The sequence below is a fragment of the Pan troglodytes genome, chromosome 14 (assembly GCF_028858775.2).
Source record: "Pan troglodytes isolate AG18354 chromosome 14, NHGRI_mPanTro3-v2.0_pri, whole genome shotgun sequence".
NCBI lineage: Eukaryota > Metazoa > Chordata > Mammalia > Primates > Hominidae > Pan > Pan troglodytes.
Window position 1 is genome coordinate 62,429,108 of NC_072412.2, and position 20,484 is coordinate 62,449,591.

Here is a 20,484-nt window from a genome sequence, read left to right on the forward strand (position 1 = left end):
TTACCCATTTTGTACAGTATAAGAATCTTTTATTCAATAGGTGCACAAATCCCACTCTTTGATTTGTCTTTTCACAATTTTAATAGTAGAATTTAATATGTAGAATATCATAAAATATTAAAATCAATTTTATGAATCTTTGATATTTTAGTTTGTATTATTTTTTGTTCTGGATTAAAAGAAAATGCTTTGACTCCCCCAACATCATAAAGATATCCTACTCTCTTATCTTCTAGAAATGTCTGGTTTTATCTTGCAACAAGCTCAACTTGCTGATATTTTATTTTTTAATGTATAATAATATTTGTTTAAATTATGTTTGGTTTTGGTGTTTGTATTTATTTTCATGAGACTGGTTAGATTATACTTTTCCTATTTGAAATATTCTCAGCAGATTTATATAAGAATGCCATATTCTCTTTAAACATGTTGTGGTAAGTGTTTTCTATTTTTTCCTTTTAATATGGATAAGTTTTTGCAACGTTATCATTATTTTATTTTGTATGCATGAAGAATTCAAAGTGAAGTGAAGCCATCTTGGCCTGGAATTTTCTCTTTGTAAAGATTTTTGACATTTGGTTTTGATTTTTTTTTCCTTTTTTAAATTATACTTCAAGTTTTAGGGTACATATGCACAATGTGCAGGTTTGTTACGTATGTATACATGTGCCATGTCGGTTTGCTGCACCCATTAACTTGTCGTTTACATTAGGTATTTCTCCTAATGCTATGCCTCCCCCAGTCCTCCATACCACGACAGGCCCTGGTGTGTGATGTTCTCCGCCCTGTGTCCAAGTGTTCTCATTGTTCAATTCCCACCTATGAGTGAGAACATGCGGTGTTTGGTTTTCTGTCCTTGCGATTTCTTAATAAATATAACAATATTTATACATTCTTCTATAAAGTTTTACTTGTTCTGCTTTTCAAGAAAACCTCATTAAATCTACATTCTCAAAAATGTATTGACAATTCTTTTTATGTTATACTCTTCAGTCTTTTTAAATATTACTGCATCTATAGCAATGGCCCCTTTTTAATTCATTTGTCAATTGTTGCCTATCCCATTTTTTCCTTGAAAATATTAGCAGAGTTTTATTAATTTTGTTACTTTGTTGAACATTGTTATGTGCCACACATAGGCTTCTTCAGAAAGTTCAGACAATTCCCCCAGCTACTGAGATTACTGCTGAAGATGGTGCTAGTCTATCAGCCATCTTTGGCGATTGCCTTAGAAATGGAATACCAATTCTTCCAAGGCCGTCAGTCTTTCCAAAAATAGTCTGATTCAATAAATGAACAATATAAAAGTAAAAATTCACAGCCTTTCAAGACATCTGGGGACAACTTTAAAGGCTATCCCAACTCCAGACATCCCCATGTATTCAGCTGCAGCCTTCATCGGGTCATATAGGTCTATAGTCTGACTGCATGGTATCAAGGGGGTTAAAACATAAATTTAGCTATTAAAGAGATTATCAGTGTTGAAGACTCTCTGATTATACATAATTTAACAGGAAAAATTATATAAACACGCTATATGAATAAATCATAGAAACATGAAAAAAACAATGGCATAAACTAAGTGAGATAAAAATAACACAATGGCTGTGGTGGATGGTAGAAGGAATTGAATGTTTCAGAAAAATAAACAGGCTAAGTGGATTCTCTAAGGCCAGCAAAAGAAGAGTTGGCCTTAGGAGGGCTCAGATACAGCAATCATTTACCAAAGCAACAAGAAATGTGCCAGTGAAAGGGGCACCAGCATCACTGAGTTCCCAGGGTGCTTCAGTTCTGTAGGAAAGAGTTGATGGTAATAGAAGCCATTAAAGATTAGGTCCCTTTAATAGTAATGGAGTAATTATAATAGAGCAACTGTAATCATATTAGTAATAGTGATAGAACCTCTACTCTATAGAGCAAACTTGTCCAACCTACAGCCCACATGCCACATGTTACCTGGGACAACTTTGAATGCTGCCCAACACAAGTTCCTAAACTTTCTTAAAACATTATGAGATTTTTTTTTTGCAATTTTTTTAAAGCTCATCAGCTATCGTTAGTGTTAGTGTATTCTATGTGTGGCCCAAGACAGTTCTTCCTCTTCCAATGTGTCCCAGGGAAGCATAAAGGTTGGACACCCTTGAGAGGAGAAGGTTGTACCATTTAACGGCAAAAGCCAAATGGACTTAATTATCTTAAGTGGCACAGTGGAGCTTTTCTAAGTCACTTACCCACTTTTCTGTATTTTCCTTTATTTCTCAAACTAGATATTTTTTACTGGCCATTGTCCAGTTCACTTATCCCCTTTCTTATGTTTCTAATATGCTTTCAAATATAAATACTAATTTATGAATTTTAATCTTGCATTTTTTCAGTTGTAAAATTTTAAGTTGATCCTGATTTTCTGGTCAAATCTCTACCTTTCCACTGATTTTCTTCAATATTTTAATAATTGCTATCTTATTTATTTTAAATTTTTTTATTTTTAATTTTAATTGCTATTTTAATGTGTGTCTTAAAACTACATTTTGTGGATGCCTCTAGATATCTTTTTTATTGCTTCTTTTTTTTCCTATTTTTAGTCATATGATTCTGTCCCTGGTGTGATTTGAATCATTCAATTTTGGCTTTGTTACATGAAAAAAATGTAAATTTGGGGGGATATTAGATTTCTCCTTTAATTTTGCTCCATCAGTTACAATACAGACATATTAGATTGATCCAATTAGAGCTAGATTTCAGAATTTGGAAAGGCTGTACTATTTCTAGTTTGCCCTAATTTTTGGACTCAGAACTTATGTAGAGATACCATCTGAATCTTTGTATATTCACTGCAGCCCCACTCCTCAGGATGTCCCTCATTCTATGGCTTGACTTCCCTGACTGTAAGATTGACAAAATTTTCACTTACTTTCAGAATTTTATCAGTTATTTCTATATTGCATCTCCACCTCTGACTAAATAAGTGATAGTTTAGGACTCAGCAAATATTTTTAAAACCAATCACATTATAATGTTTGTGCATTATTGTGCGATCTTTTTTTCTCCCAGATTTGGCCTCTTAGGTCCTGACTTAATCCGTAGCCTTTAATTGAGTATTCTCCCTTTTCTGTCTACTGATAAGGCTACAATAATGTTTAGGTTGTTTCTTTCTGTCAGACCTCTATAGCCCACGCTGTAAGTGGATAAGTGCCTCTAAGTGGGGAAAATGCTAATGTAGGTGTCACTTCAATGAATTCTTTTTATCTTTAGGACCTTTATTGTTAAAAACCACACAGCCTTGAGATATCTACAGTCCCGTTCCAGGTTTTGTTTTGTTTTGTTTTGTGGAAGAACTCCATCACAGTAGGAAGAGATACCTCAAAAATCAAGTTCTTTTTGAAATGTGATCTTTCTTCATAGTTGTTTATTGTCAGGAATATTTAATTTCTCACTCCCCTCTACTGTTAATTAGTGCAGTGAAAGCATTTCCCACATTTCTTCAAAATAGTCATATATCTTTCCCCAGTTTACCTCTTCCCCACAATTCCTATTTACTGTAGCATTCTTGTGGAAAGGCTATATATCATATACATCCCAATGCCAAACATACCTCTTGTCTTATACTTGGAATGAATGATTACTGGCATCACTGGGAGGAAGATGCTCTTTTTTATGGATCATATTAACTCCTGTGATATTCATTTATTTTTTACACTGTATTGTCTATGACAAGATGAAAGTGTCAACAGCTGTTTCAATTGTCCAGACTAGTTATTCTCTTAGTATTACAACAAACCCATTTACAGTTTGTGCTACTTGCTTTACTCATAAAAACATTCAATTCAACCCAGCAAGCGTAAAGATCAAACAAAAGTGTACCCCTCAAGCTTTAGCATTTTCTGTTTTATGACTTCCTTAAAATTCTTGTTTTATGAAAGAAAAGTTTGTGTTATTTGCTGCGTAAGGAGTTGAGTATTTTCATTGTTGGAAAATAATGTCAGTGAATTTGAGATTCAAAATTATCTCCACAAGTAATTCCTTTTTGCATGATCAAATTTGCATTTTAAAATATAGGAATATATATTTATGTATGAATATTTGCATCTTTACTGTTTAAACAGTTGACAGAAAGGTACTTTCTTGAGAATAAGAACAGTTTATTCTCTTATACAGATACCACATAATGAAGATGTTAAAAAAAGTGAGAATTCATTTGTATTCCTGTTCTTGGTAATTCTTCCCTAGGACATACTCCAGATACATGAATGAGTATTATTTCTTTTGAAGAAAGAAGGTAAACAACTGTCATTCCTGTTTCTTTGCTATATATGCTATCTTTGATACAAAGAATTTCCAATTTGCTAGACTTCTGCAACTTCAGTACAGGCTTCAGACTTCTAAAGTGACATCCCATATAATGTTAGAATAGTTAGTAATCATGTTAACTTCTTAATGTCCCCTATACTGTGTGTCATCAGTAAATGCATAGGCAATTGAAATACATGTCTACAAAATGTCCGTCCAATCATTGTACATGTTTACCATCAGATTAATCATTCTGAAATATCAGACTCCTATCTTGAATAAAATCTATATTCCTACCTTGGCTGTACTACTCCTCTATAATTTGGCTGCAATCAATACTTTAAAAATTATTCTCATACTTTATCTCAAATTCAGACTGACACAGCTAATATTGATTCCTTAAATATCTTCATTCACTCATTTCAAGTCTAATTTGTACCAGGAAGGTTTTCTTCTAAATCTATTTACATTTATTCCACTGTCAAAATTTAGGTCTTCACTTTTCCTAATGTTCTTTTTAAAACTGCAAAACTTGGTAATTTTCCATACCATACTATCCCAAAGAAGCTTAAATATGATAAAATTGAATAAATGTTTAGCAAACCAATCCTTCTCTCAATTAAATAATTTACAATACTTTTTGTATCTAGGGGTTATATAACTTTTCACTTGGGTTTATGATTTCTACCAAGAATTGGAGAAGAGAAATTACATCTTAATGTATTCCATTATGCCTATACAAATTACATACTAAGTAAATTTGTTTTAAAAATGAGATAAAAAAATTAAATTGGTTTTTTGCACTCTTTAAGTCTAAATTGAAGAAAGGACAAATCTGTTTATATTTAACCCTTTAGAATAAAAGGTTTTATTAGTATGCATATGTAGATGGTAAGCCATTAAAGCAAACTAAAAATATGTAATAAAATTTAAAATCTGTGGATTCCTACATGCCATTCAATTATTTTTCTATAATTTTAGAAAAATATTATGAAATTTTAGATACTTGTGAATTACAGCAAATTGTTGGCATCTTTTCTCTTTGAATACAGTTGAACACCACCTGAACAATTTTATTCTTAGAAAGACTTGTTGCTTGCTTGGTAAAACAGACACAGGTTAAATTTTAATGCATTGACTAAAATGCTGTTATCTTATTTTCAATAAGCATTGTTTACAGATTTCAAAGCTGGCTATAAAAATCAACTTCTGATTCTTGTAAGAACTTTACTAACACAATTTATTATTGACAAATGTAAAAATTAGTAAACTATACTTTGCAAAATTTAATATCTTTTCATAATCTACTTTCTTATTTAAGGAGAAATTAAATACACCAAATACCTCTTAGAATGTCAATGATTGAATAATACCAATATATATTTCTTAATAAAGAAATGGTAACCTCACATATTTCATATCTGTTGTAGTAGGTCATGACAAAAAAAATCAACAAAAAGAAATTATCTAAAAAACATTATCTGAAGTGAAATAAAGTTTTGAGTATTTTGGTAGGAAAACTTGAAGTATCTAATCACCTATTTCAAGGTCTGTGAAAGTTACTAGTTATTTATGAATATTTGAAGCTATTTTCTTCATTCCTTGTTAATTGCTTGTGACAGCCAAGAGTTAAAATATGGGTATTCTATTATATAACATAGGAGAACAGCTGCAACACAGTCTGCTTCTGCTGATGCTCTTGACAATGTGTCTCCTAATGCCCTAAAAACAGCTTCTCTCTGCATGGCTGTTACTTCACACTTTCTGGTTGGAACAATTGGACTACTGAAATATTCAAGTTTCACACTGGGGAAAATCCATTTCCACCCATTGCAAAGAGGTAGCAAGATAAATTTGCAGTGAGGACAGTAAAACAAAACAAATTATTGACAGCCACAATTGCTCTGGTTGGTTAAGAACACAACCAAAAAGTTTAACACTTTGCAGAAATTTGTATCAACTCTATTCATATGTAAACTTGTTCTATGAAGTTATTCGATATATTAAAAGACAAAAAATATAGAAAAATTATATATATATATACATATGTAAAAGATCAAACATGGTAAAAGTAAATGTAGCTCTAATAAGTAATGTCCCTGCTAAAATTATGAACCTCACTGACAGAAAAGTCCTCTGAAGACATCTTGCTTATTCCTTGGGAGCTTTCAGTTTACTCCTAAAATAGATTACAGGTTGCTTTTAGACAGGTTTCGCATTACTTGAGCCAGAGATCTTTTCTCGCTTTCCCAGGAGAAATCCTTCCACAGATAAACACCAGAATCAGTATTTGTAATGTGCTTCCTGCTAGTAACAACTAGTAGTATATGAAATAATTTATCTGGGGAAATGCCTGTAGCCGCTATTTTTAGTCATTTAAACCTAGCCTAGACAAAACAAACTAACCTAGGAAAATACACTGCCTGAAAAGGTGCGAGCTTTAAGACCCAAAGTGTGTATCCTCTTAAAAGGACATATAGTTCTACAAAAGTAAAACTAGATAAAGGATTCTTGGACCTCCAATGGAAGTAAATAAAAATGAAGGCTTAAAAAAATAAATCTTTAAAATGTATCTGATTTATGCACATCTTTCTATGTTTCCTATCACATTAGGCAATAGCAAAAATAATCAAAACATTTTTGGCTATATAGAATTCTTCTATATGAGTACTTTCACTCATAATTAAGAAATGTGTTAAAATCTGCTACCAATGTATCTGATTGATATGCTTATATACGTGGGTCTCAGGAAAGAGAGAAAAACTGCTCAATTACTTGGAACTCGTATCTCAGTTCAAAAGAGAAAATAGAAAGTGCACAGCACCTAAGTAAATATTTTTAAAAATTTTAAACCAAAGAAATTAAATGAGGTAGGAAAGCTGTGAGCAAAAAAGTTAATTCTCAGCAGGGGCCCTCAAAGGCATAAATGTGCCGGGGAGAGTCCCGGAGTTTTAATGAAACTTAAATATTTATTAAATTTTTTATTTTTGTAGAAAGTAACTGGAAAGTAATGTCAGAAAGTATCTACAACTAAGCAGTTTAGAATTTTGTAGAGAAACTTCATTGCACAAACAAAATGGCTAATGAATCTTAAAAGATTATGTGGCTGAATTGTGAAGAGAGAAGAATTTGCTTACTCATGAGACAATGAATTGATGAGAGAAACCTGATACACACAACAAAATGACCTGACTTTCCCTAAATCTGACTCTCCCTTAGATTTGTGGCTATTTTAATAAGAACTACACTGATTTCCAGATTATCGAATCAAGAAATCAAAAGTTATTCATTCTATCAAACAACGTAAAGGACTGACATTTTTTAAATGATGAAAATGACAGTAAAGAAATACATTATTACTTTTTTGTGGTGAAAATCCGTTTAAGGTAGACAATGAGAAAATATTCCAAGTTTATTCTTTTTTAATAACTTCTTTCATGTTAAGTTAGAAGTATTTCATGGTTAAAAAATTGAAAAATAAGAGGGTAGCTTGAACAAACAACAAATTATAAAGTAGTTTCCACCTCTTAGGCAATTATTGCTAATGTTTATATCATTTCTTCTCTTCTTGATGCGAATTTATTATGCATCTGTATTATATTAACATTGCATATGTTGTTGAATATAAAATTTTCACAAATTCCTTTTTCATTTAACAATATATAATGCAAATTTCCCTAAATATTTATTATTGAAAAAATATTTTTAATGATGGCATATCTCAGTCATCATTTACTATTTTCCCTATGTTCCATGCCCACATAATTATATGTGGCTATGAATATCAATGGACATACAATTTTTATATATAATACTAGGTTTTTCCTTAAATCTGTTTCTAGTGATAACATTAGCTCACAGGTTAAAGGACATCAATAATTGATTGTCTGTGAAAATAATTGTGAAACATAAAAATATTTATTCACAATTTATACTCTTCCAAAATGTTGAAAATATTCAAATCCTTTATCCTACTTAGCATAGATGAATTTATCAATGTTCTTTAATAAGATAAGCCAAAATTGGAACATACCTTTGGCTACTAGTAAAGTTCACTATTGTGTCAATATATTTATTGGCCATCTATTCATTAATTAATTCATTCTTTATTTTACATTTTACTATATATATATATATATTTATAGTCTCTCAGATTCTAATCTGCTGCTGATCCATGAGGTAGCCTGTTTCTGATGTAAGTGAACCATATCTATGTAGCTTCTAAAAGCAGAAAATGATATTTCTAATTAATAAAGTAAGAAAAATAATACAAATGTACACTCAGTTTTTAGATCAGAAGGCAGCCAGAAGAAGATTTGGCAATGCTTTCCTTGTAGGAAAGTTACTGTCACTGATATATTACTGCTATTACTGTTGTATATGTATGTGTGTATGTGACAAGTGTGAATGATTTTTATTTGATTAGAGACAAGAGCAGTTTCAAAATATACACAAGTGAAGAATTACTTGCAATTTATTTCACTTGCATTAATTATTGTTGGCATATGCCAACAAATTAGTTTTACTTCTCACTGTATGAGGATTGTGGATGTTGAATGGAAGAATTGAAAAAATATTCCTACATAGCCTTTTTATCAGTTATATATTTGAGAAAAGAGACTTGATATTTTATGTTTAAGCAGTTTGTTTAAACAAAGTGACAGTAACACAAATAACACTTTGGAGCAATATGATGATCAGTAAGATGTTTTTAAATTAGCGTGGTGTTTTAAAATAATTCTCTTAAAGTATATTCAGATCACATGTGAAAAACAATATTTATCATTGAAGATACTTGCTGCACTATGACAAGCAAAATGAAAGAGAAGGACTCAGCTTTTAACGGAGCAGTTGGTAATAGGCTCTGGTCTTTATTTGTCCTTGGTCAAGACCAGAATACTAACTATGTGAAAGATGGATCCTTTTGTACTTGAGTGTTTCTGAAGGGTTGTTTAAGGAATTCTTCCATTGTAATCACTATTTCAGCAGCATGAGATTTCCTGTTCCCTTGTATTGTTTGTATTTAAATGTATTTTCATTCTTGAAGGATATTGGAGTCAATATTTTGTTATTTCTTCTTTGAATTGGGCAATATCTTCTCAGGTTAGGTGGGAAACCTGAAATACAGAAAATATAAAGTGGGCGAACATTTATGTTTGGCATATAAATTATTTGCACATAGCTTTAATGTTCTCTTTGAAATGCTATATTTCTTAGAAAATGAATCCCTGAGGTTTGAGATATATAACCTAATGTGACTATAGTTTTTCAACTCATTACAAAGTCAATAATTATTATTAAATGCCTATTGTTTCACAGCCCTGCAGTATGTTAGGAAGATAATATAACATAGGTAATTTAACAATTGTGAATTAATTACTTGCAAAATGTAAGGCGCACTATAGTCAATACTATGTATATGTGAGTTCCTTTAAGAACACCATTTAGGAAAGCATTGCCCACTGGCCCGAGGAAATTCTTGTCCATTTTCTATTTGATAAGAGAGAACCAACACCAACTGTAACCCAATGGAACTCTGCATTGTAATTGAACAATACTGATATATTATTCTCATCCAATCTTGATAAAAAGATTATTTAATTCTGAAAGTTATATGAACTGTTGGGGAAGTCCAATTCTGTAAGATTTAGAATTGCTGAAAATTTAATCCAAGAATTTCTGAAATTTATCTCTAATTTATTCCACAAATGTTCTTTTTCTCCTTAACCAATTTTTTTACAAACTTCCTTATTAAAATTAAAAAGAAAAAATATACATACGAATATTTTAAATAGCAGTGATACATGAGTATTATTTAAGCCCTGTGAATGAAGAGTAATGTATTCAAACTTTGAGTCAAGGCCCGTGTTTCCAGGCTTGATGTCAGAGCACAAGGCAATCTGACATAAGATGTCTGCTCTACGTCATCCTTCTTCATTTTCCTGATATTCTCCAATTTAACCAACCTAAAAAAATGATGGAATTGTCCAAAATAAAGGTAGCTGTAGAATTACTGAGTTATACCGTATTTAATTTAATGTTCAACATTAATAAGGAATGCTAGAATGATTTTTCATATAGCCTTCAGTAGCTATCATTTCCAACTCAGGGAAAAATACCTCAATATTTTGTTATTGCATGTTAGATTTACTGGAGATTTTGGTTAATGTATTATCAGAATAAAAAAAATTCTTCCTATTCCTAGTATTCTGAGTTTTTTTTTAGTTTGTGCATGAGAGTGGACTTTTTTTTCAAATGGATTTTTGCATCTATCAAGATGACTACATGTTTATTTTTTCTTTTGCTAATAGAAGTACATTGATTGATCCACAAATTGTGTATTTTCACTATTATTTTGCTTTTCATATTTTCTCACTTGTGTACACCTTTTTCTTTGACTTATGTATTATTCAAAAATATGTTTATATTTATGATCATGTATCCTTTCTCTGTATGGATTTGTCTCTATGATCTTATTAATGTTCTTCCTCATCCCTTGCATTCCATATATATTTTCTCTCTTTTCTTGCTGTATTCATTTTTTGTATGCATATATTTTATATTACTTTTCTCCTCAGACCATTTAAAAGTTGAACACTGTAATAATATTTTTAAGAGTACCTACTCTAGACATTTTAATATTTTTTTATATTTAAAGTTAACCACCATCTGTACTCTAATTTCAAACAATACAAAGTGTTTTAACATTTTGATTGTCATAACCTCCCTCCTATATATTTACTTCTTTGGTTTTTAGTTTAAAAATTATTGAAACTCAAAAAAGATTATTATTTTTTCCATTCTCTGTCATTTTTTGTTTGATTTTATAGTTATCATCTTATTTGTTCATTCATTGCTTCTTGCAATACAAGCTTTCCACTTGAATTTTCTTTTTCTTTTAATAATCTTTGTAATTTCTATTAATGAGAGGAAATGTAGTAAATACAATATTTGTTTGTTTAAAAATAATTCTTTTTGCCCTTTTAACAAATTCTACTGAGATAATGTTCCATCATATTTAAGATATGTGTCCAATGTCTTCTAACATCCATTATTAGTTTTGAGAAACTGTAGTAGACAGACTGTACAGTGAGCTGCAATTATTCTCACCTCCTAGTCTCCTTGTGCAATCTACAACTATTAAATGTGGGCAAAATCCATGACTTGCTTCTAATAGAATTTGATAAAAGTTGCCACATCCATGTTGATGTTACATACTACTTTAATCTCAAACTTGGGAGCTGACTCTGGCTTTGAAAAAACAAACTGTGATGCTGCCATACATTGCTCTATAGCAAAGGACTTAAGGCAGCCTTTGGCTGATATGCAGTCAGATACAGAGGCCCTGAGTATGAGAGCCTTCATGGAACAGAATGTTGTCAACCATCCATATGAGCTCTGAAGTTCAGGAAACTGGAGATTCTTCCCCAGTTGTATTTTCAGATAAGTACACAGGCCTGGATGGCACTTTCACTGAAGCCTTGAAAAGGACAAGGCTAAGTCGTATCTGGACTTCTGGCTCACAGAAACCATGTGATCATAAATGCACATTGTGTTTTGTTGCTAAGTTTGTGGTATTATAGTTGTGGTAACAATATATGATACACATATTTGTAATACCTGAAAGCAGAGCTTTGTGATAATTTTGTGGCAGTGGCTTTCTAATTATGCAACGTACTGAGGATGAAGGAATGTTGATGATATGATATTGAAAGTCTAATTTGCCTTTTACAGGCTAGTATTATTAGAAATCTAGATTTGAAGGACGCAAAAGGAAGTGAGAAATGTATTATTGAAAACTGGGAAAAGGAAATTCTGTTTATATGGTGACAGAAAAGTTAGGAAAGGTGCTGACTATAGTTAAGTGGAAGGTAGAAGAAATAAGAGATAAATTTAGTTTATAGCGAAGGAGATGTTTAGGCAAAGTGTTGAAATTGCTGCTTGGTTTCTTCATGCTGTTTATAAAAGTAATAGAAGAGAGATAATCTGAGGGATTAGTTGTCAAACAAAAATGAAGCGTGTCTTGATTCTTAACCTCTTCACTTGTACAGGAGATCCAAAAATTGTTTGGGAAAATAATTTCAGCAAAGATTCTACCAACTTGGCTGAAAAAGACAGAGAAAGTACACAATGATAGGAGGCCATTTGATGCCCAACATTCTGTTGTCAGTCAACAGGCTGTTAAAAAAAATGATTTAGCTGCACACATGTGATACATTTCATTAATGTATCACTATAACTCACTAATAGTGTATTAGTGAGTTCTCATGCTGCTAATAAAGACATACCTAAGGCTGGGTAATTCATAAAGAAAAGAGGTTTAATTGACTCACAGTTCCACATGGCTGGGGAGGCCTCACAATTATGGTGGAAGGTGAAGGAAGAGCACAGTCACGTTTTATGTGGCAGCAGGCAAAGAGAACATGTGCAGAACTCCTCTCTATAAAACTCATGAGACTTATTCACTATCATGAGAACAGCACAGGAAAAGACCACATCCATGGTTCAATTATCTCCCACTGGGTCCCTCCCACAATATGTGGGAATTACAGGAGCTACAATTTAAGATGTGATTTGTGTGGGAACGCAGCCAAACCACATCATTCCACCCCAGCCCCTCCCAAGTCTCATGTCTTCAAATTTCAAAACCAATCATGACTTCCCAAGAGTCCCCCAAAGTCTTAATTCATTTTGGCATTAACTTGAAAGTCCACAGTCCAAAGTCTCATCTGAGACAAGGCAAGTCTCTTCCACTTAGGAGCCTGTAAAATACAAAGGAAGTTAAGTACTTCCTGGATATAATGGGAGTACAGGCATTGGGTAAATATACCCATTCCACATAGGAGAAATTGGCCAAAGCAAAGGGGCTACAGATCCATGAAAGTTTGAAATCCCATACGGCAACCATTAAAACTTAAAATTCCAAAGTGATCTCCTTTGACTCCATGTCTATCATCCAAGTCTTCCTCATGCAAGAGCTGGGCTTCCATGGTTTTGGGCGCCTCCGCCCCTGTGGCTTTGCAGAGTACAGTGAGACAGACAGGTGGGAGGGGGTCCCTGGAGAAACTCCAACCAGCCTGCCCACTGAGGTGGAGCCTCGGGAAGTTCACTATGTTTGTAGCAGGGAGGAGCCTGACCCCTCCTCTTCTGTGTGGAACCTGGGATTCAGTCAGCCCGGTGGGAGGCGCTTTAGCAGGACTCTGGCCTAGGGAGAGTCCCTGTTTCCTCTTTTTCTTCCTTTTCACCCAACAAAACCCTGCTTCACTTACCCTCCACGCTGTTTGCGAGCCTAAATTTTCATGGCAGGATGGACAAGGACCCCATCTTTAGCTGAACTGAGGAAAGTCTTGTAACATTTTTGGTGTGCAACGTAGGGGCTCAAGAAGTGGCAAGTGAAATGGGGACTCAAAATCTTTCACTGTTGCTCCTAAGCCTTTCCATCCTCGGATTTTTGAGGGTGAGAAAACCATGGCCCCAACCCCCGTTGCTCTCGGGCCTTTTCAAGGCCTTTTCCTTTCTTTTTCTTGACTGACCAGTGAGCAGTAGCTCCTCGCTTCTCTCCCCTGTCTGCTGGGAATTGGACACATGGCCCAAGGTGTCCAGGATGGCTGACTGGTGTCTTCCCAGCAGCTGGAGTCCTTCCCTTCCCTGGTTAGTGGGTTGAACTTTTATCAGACAGTAATTAATCCATTTATGCTGGAAGTTGCAAATTTTTGTGTGTGAAATATCAGACCTTGGTGATCACCTTGAGCAGCAGGATATAAATGACTCCCACAACCTTCGCATTCCAATAATGGAATGCTAGGTATAAATGGATTAAGCTTAAACTTTTCTCCCTGCTGGAGGGAACCAGTTGCATAAGAATAAGAGATTCTTCTTCAGGCATTTTTAAACTGTTACTTTTCTTTACCCTTCTCCACCCCATCAGCAGTTAACCTTGGAAGTTTTTTTTTTTTTTTTTTTTTTTTTTGAGTCAGAGTCTCGCTCTGTCACCCAGGCTGGAGTGCAGTGGCGAGATCTCGGCTCACTGCAACCTCCGCCTCCCAGGTTCACGCCATTCTCCTGCCTCAGCCTCCCAACTAGCTGGGACTACAGGTGCCCGCCACCACGCCAGCGAATTTTTTATGTTTTTAGTAGAGACGGGGTTTCACCGTGTTAGCCAGGATGGTCTCGATCTCCTGACCTCGTGATCCACCCGCCTCAGCCTTCCAAAGTGCTGAGATTACAGGCATGAGCCATTGCGCCTGGCCGGAAGTTTTTTTTCCCCCTCTTTTAGATGTTTTTACTAGGCCAGGCCCCCCTAATTACCACTGTTAGTACTCTCTGTAAACTTTTGATTGTGAAAAAGATCTTGTGGGGACTGGGTTTTCTTCTGCCTGTGTGTGTATTGTGTGTAATGTCTGTAAAAATAACTCCAATTAATTTGGCCTAAAGAAAAACAAGTGCTTGGATCAAGTATTTTTTTTTAAGGGAAGTTAAAAGCTGTAGTAACTTTCAGTTTGTGACTTTAATCTTTGAGAAATAAAAACAACCTTAAAGATTATTGGTAAAATGCAGGTGTCATTAAAATGTAAATAGGTGAACTAACCTATGCAGGTAAGATGCAAGGTTTGCTAAGTGTTTTGAGGTTACTAACTGCTTTTTGGGTTTTGAGAACTATTTGACTTGCTAGCTTCACAACTGGTAAGGCCTGGGGAAATATGGAATTAATCATGTCCTTTACTAAGAAGGCAAACCTTGGCCGCAGTGAGCACACAATTAAAGCAACTTACCAAGTTTTACCTTAAAGTTAAAAATTGCTAGGGGTTAATTGAAACTACTGGGAATAGATTTATATGCAAGGTGTGTAAGAACAGTAAAATGTGTTTTTTAGTAAAAGGTTATAAGGAGGCATAGAAATGTAAATTTTGCCTAGGGTTAAAGAATAGTTTTGAGTTAGACAGGGAAAGTGAAGGTTCAAAGAGGTGGAGGAAGAATTGTGGAAATTTATCTCACAGAAGAGGTTCTCTGTGTGAATATATTGACTAAATTAAAAAAAAATAAGGTATTATGTGTTTTTTCTGTAAATTGAGCATTGAAATAAAAGCATAACAAGGTTTTCCTAAGGTGCTAATCTGCTCTTTGGCAAAATTTGTGAAGGGTTATAAAAGGCTTTTGCTTCTTTAGAATTTCTGAGTCATCATTTTGGCAAAATACATAACTTATGGTAATCTGGAATTCTATTTTATAATATCAAGTCTTTTTAAAACTTAACATATTTAGTAGCCTTCCCAAAATCAAACTTAAGTTTCAAAATTGTCTTCTCTGGCACCTGACTTTCAGATAGTCCAGAGGGACTTGGAATGTCCAGAAAAAGGAAGTAAACAGGGTTATTTGACATGGTTAGGTATACAGAATTGCCAAAATGATGCTCTGCCTTCTTTAGGTTATATTTTGGTGAATAATGCTAATATATGTTTCAAAATGGTATGAGATTTTCTAAAATTCAAATGTCTGAGTATATGCTATCATTCATAATTAAGATTTTTATGTTAAGTTACTGTAAGCCATGAAGATAACCAAACTTCTTTATCATTGTGTTTTTAACTGTAACTACCCTGGACATTTTGCTATTCACAGATAATTGTTGTCTTGTTTAATCCTTTTCAAAAGATGGTTTATAATAAGCTGTAGGACTCTGATAGGTGCTCTTAAATACAATTTCTGATTGTATTTGAGGCAATCAAGTTTCTGTTAACTTTAGAGACTGTAACATTGGAACAAAGAAAAATGTACAGGACTCATGAAGAGCTGAAATAGTCACAAATATAAAGCAAAACAAGAGTTAACTAAAGGGACTGAACTCAGAAAGCTGAAGCAACCTTTTTGACTTTTGCTTAGAATATTGCTGATCCTTGTTTGTTCTACAGAGTCAAGGAAATTTATTTTGAACTATTTATAGCCTTTAATAATTAAGTAAGGTATACATCCTGTGATCAAAATTTGGAGCATGTTTGTTTCTCTCTGCCTGGTTCCTCTAGAATTTGGAAACTATCTGTGGGTATTCTTAACTTATGGCAGTATAGTTGCTTGTATCAGTGCAATAAGAATCATTTTTCTTTTGCAACAGGACACAACTGGAGAAAGTGGTTATTTTACCAAGTCTTTGACTGGTAGGATATGCTTCCCTTTAAGGAGTCAGTCTCAACTTGTAGAGCCAATTAAAGCCCAGTGGGGAAACTGGCCTCATACCCCTGTCTACACAGTCCCTGTATAGGGTTCCTGACCTGTGGTCAGTAAAGAATGTCACTTTCTAACAGGCCTAGGAGTTCCAAGTTTATCTTGGGACCTTAAGAGGAGAGGATCACCCAACTCACAGGTATTTCAGGATACAAACCCCTGGCTAGACTGGGCTTTAAAAGGTCTTATCTGGGATTCCTTTAAAAGGTCCTATCTGTGATTGGGTGCAACCACCGTGCACACAAAGTGTGGAGCACGCTTCCATCAAAGCCAATCCAAAAGGCCTAGATAGAAATAATTATTCTTGCTGCACTTTATGAAAATAATCAGGCAAAGTATAAGACTAAAGTCTATTTTGCAAACCACTCAGCCCTATGATGATTTGTTTTTTTAACAAAAATAAGTCTAGAGAGAGAGAAGTTATGTTTCAAAACTTATCATACATTTGTCATTAAATTCTAAACTCATTAGATGTTTTTAAGTTTTTGCCTACATTTTAGACTAATTCTGCTTGTTCCTGTGAAACAACCAGCAAACTCCGGCTACAGATCAGAAAGAACAAGAGGGATGAGTAATGTAAAAGTCTGGATAATATTCTAGTTCTGAGCAATTATCTGGCAAATCCTGCCAGGTGATGGAATAAATAGGGTACCCATCACCAGAGGTTTCCTTTTTGGGAAAGTAAAACCAAAGGAACTAACTAAGCCATCCACCATGCACCCAAATCCTGGCAAGCTTAGCTATAGCTACCAGTTATCTGGATGTGTCACAAGACATCCTTTCCTCTCCCTTGTTGGAGGAGGACTCAGTTCCAGTTTCCCTTAGCATTCAGCTTATGATAAGGAGTCCAGGTACCCCACTGAGACACATTTTTGTCCCAAACTCAATTTAAAGCTTTGAGTCAAACCCTAGGAAGGAAAACTGGATCTGAGGGATCCAAAGGAAGACACTAATGGAAGTTAAAAGGCACAGCACAGGTGAGCATGGCTGATTCCTGCCAATTAAGCCACCCCCAAGCTTCCTGTTTCATGGATAAATGCCACATTAATATCCATGGCATAAATGAGCTCTAGGGAACTCCAAGGCTACTGACAATAAGGGAGATAGAGGCATAGGTGAGAGCTCATGGTAATTCCTATTCTCTAGGCCCTCCCTGCTTCATAGGTGCAAAACAGTTTGGCACTCATGGCAGGATCTGCCAAGGTCATCAGGACTTGGGGATGCAAAGATGAAGAGAGAAAGAGGATGCTCTGTCCTCACTCCCTCATGTACCTTGGGTATCTGCTAGGAAGAGGAGACCACGGATGCCTGCTTCCCTCTTTCTATATGGGTAGCCATTCATTTTCAGTCTCTACCACTTTCCAATGCATCCTGAAGCCCTGGGACTCCAAAAAAAAAAATATCCTTTTTTGTTTTCTCTCTTCTTCTGTCTTCTCTTCACTGATAGGTAATTGTGTCTTCATACTATTAGACACTCCCCTCAAATGTATCCTCCAAACTAGAAAGAGTTACTTTCTCAATCATTGAACTGGTTGGCTTAGTTTAGGATCAGGGGAAGGGAACTCAGAAGCCCAACATACTGGCAATAGGGTAAAGTTTTTTTGCCAGTCGAGGTTTTGGCCTTCCTCTCCCTGTGCAAACTGGCAAAAGGTCTTGGGATTTTTGAGCTGTCCTTACCCCTCCCTTTGTTTCGTTTTGATACATGTGTCCTAATAACCTGATTTTTCTGTTCTTGCCTTCAGGCCATCAAACTCCAAACAGTCATACAACCAGAGTTTCTGACGGTGGCTCCTTCTGCTGGGAACCCTTAGATAGGTCTCTGAGAGAGCTCTAACTGCCATTTCCCCCAAAACAGCACCCTTTGCCAGTAGGAAACAGTTAAAATTGTTCTTCATCCTTATCCTTAATGTAATGTCAGTTAGATATACCTCATTAGAATAGGGAATGAGACAGCCAGGTGGGAGGGGGATACTTGGAGAAACTCCAACCAGCCTGCCCACTGAGGTGGAGCCTCTAGAAGTTCACGAAGTATGCAGCAGGGAGGATCCTGGCCCCTCCTCTTCCTATGTGGAAGCTGGGATTCAAACTACTGGGCAGGAAGTGCTCTAGCAGGCACTCTGGCCTAGCAAGAGTCCCTGTTTCCCCATTTTCTTTCTTTTCATGCAATAAAACCCTGCTTCAGTCACCCTTCAAACCATCTGTGAGCCTAAATTTTTGTGGCTGTGGAATGGACAAGGACCCTGTTTTAGATGATGTAAAAAAAGTTCTGCACAACACCTCCCCTCCTGGCCAATGTCATAGGCTATTGTTGAGTATCTGTGGCTTTTCCAGGAACACAGCACAAGCTGTCAGTGGATCTACCATTCTGGGTTCTGGAGGACTGTGGCCCTCTTCTCACAGCTCCACTAGGCAGTGCCCCAGTGGGAACTCTGTGTGGGGGCTCCAACCCCACCTCTCCCTTTCACACTACCCTAGCAGAGGTTCTCCATGAGGGCCTCTCCTCTGTAGCAAACTTCTGCCTGAACATCTAGGCATTTCCATACATCCTCTGAAATCTAGGCAGAGTTTCCCAAACTTCAGTTCTTGATTGCTGTGCATGCATAGGCCCAATACCATGTGCAAGTTGCCAACAGTTGGGGCTTGCACACTCTGAAGCAATGGCCTGAACTGTATGTTGACCCCTTTTAGCCACTGCTAGAGCTGAAACAGCTGGGATGCATGGCACCACACCATGTTCAGTGGCTGCATAGAGCAAGGAGGACTTGGGCCCAGCTCATGAAACTTTTTCCCTCCTAGGCCTCCAGACCTGTAATGGGAGGGGTTGCCATGAAGATCTCTGACATGCCCTGGAGACATTTTTCCCATTGTCTTGATGATTAACATTGGGTTCCTCCTTACTTATGCAAATTTATGCAGCCTGCTTGATTTTTTTTCTTCCCAAAAAATGGGTTTTTCTTTTATACTGCATTGTCAGGTTGCAAATTTTCCAAACTTTCATTCTCTCACCTCTTGAACGCTTTGCCGCTTAGAAATGTCTTCCACCAAATACTCCAAATAATCTCTCTCAAGTTCAAAGTTCCACAGTTCTCTAGGGCAGGGATTAAATGCCACCCGTCTCTTTGTTAAAACCTAGCAAGAGTCACCTTTATTCCAGTTTCCAACAGGTTCCTCATTTCCATCTGAGACCATTTCAACCTGGACTTTATTGTCCATATCACTATCGACATTTTGGTCAAAGCCATTCAACAGGTCTCTAGGAAGTTCCAAGGTTTCCCACATCTTCTCGTCTTGTGAGCCCGTGAAGTCTCTAGGAAGTTCCAAACTTTCTCACATTTTCTTATCTTCCTCTGAGACATCCAAAATATTCCAACCTCTGCATGTTACCCAGTTCCAAAGTCACTTCCACATTTTTGGGTATCTTTAGAGCAGCACCCCATTCTACTGGCACCAATTTATTGTATTAGTTTGTTCTCACGCTGCTAGTAAAGACATAACCCAAAACTGGGTAATTTATAAAGGGAAGAGGTTTAATTGATTCACAGTTACACGTATTGGGGGGGCCTCACAATCATGGTGGAAAGTGAAAGAGAAGCAAATTACATCTTATGTGATGGCAGGCTAAGGCTGTGTGCAGGGGAACTTCCCTTTATAAAACCATCAGATCTCATGAGACTTATTCGCTATCAGAAGAACAGCATGGGGGAAAAAACACCCTCATGATTCAGTTACCTCCAGCTGGGTCTCTCCCACAACATGGGAAATTATGGGAGCTACAATTCAATGTGAGATTTGGGTGAGGACACAACCAAACCATATCGAATAGGAAGGATGTCCTGGAGGGCAGAAACCAGGGTAAAGAAGCAGAGCTGAAAGTTAACGAGAACTACTGCTAGGCTTTAAAACCTAATCAAGGAATTTCCAGTATTCTCCAAGCTAACAACTGCTCTAGACCAGTGGCTAATTTTTTATCTCCAAATT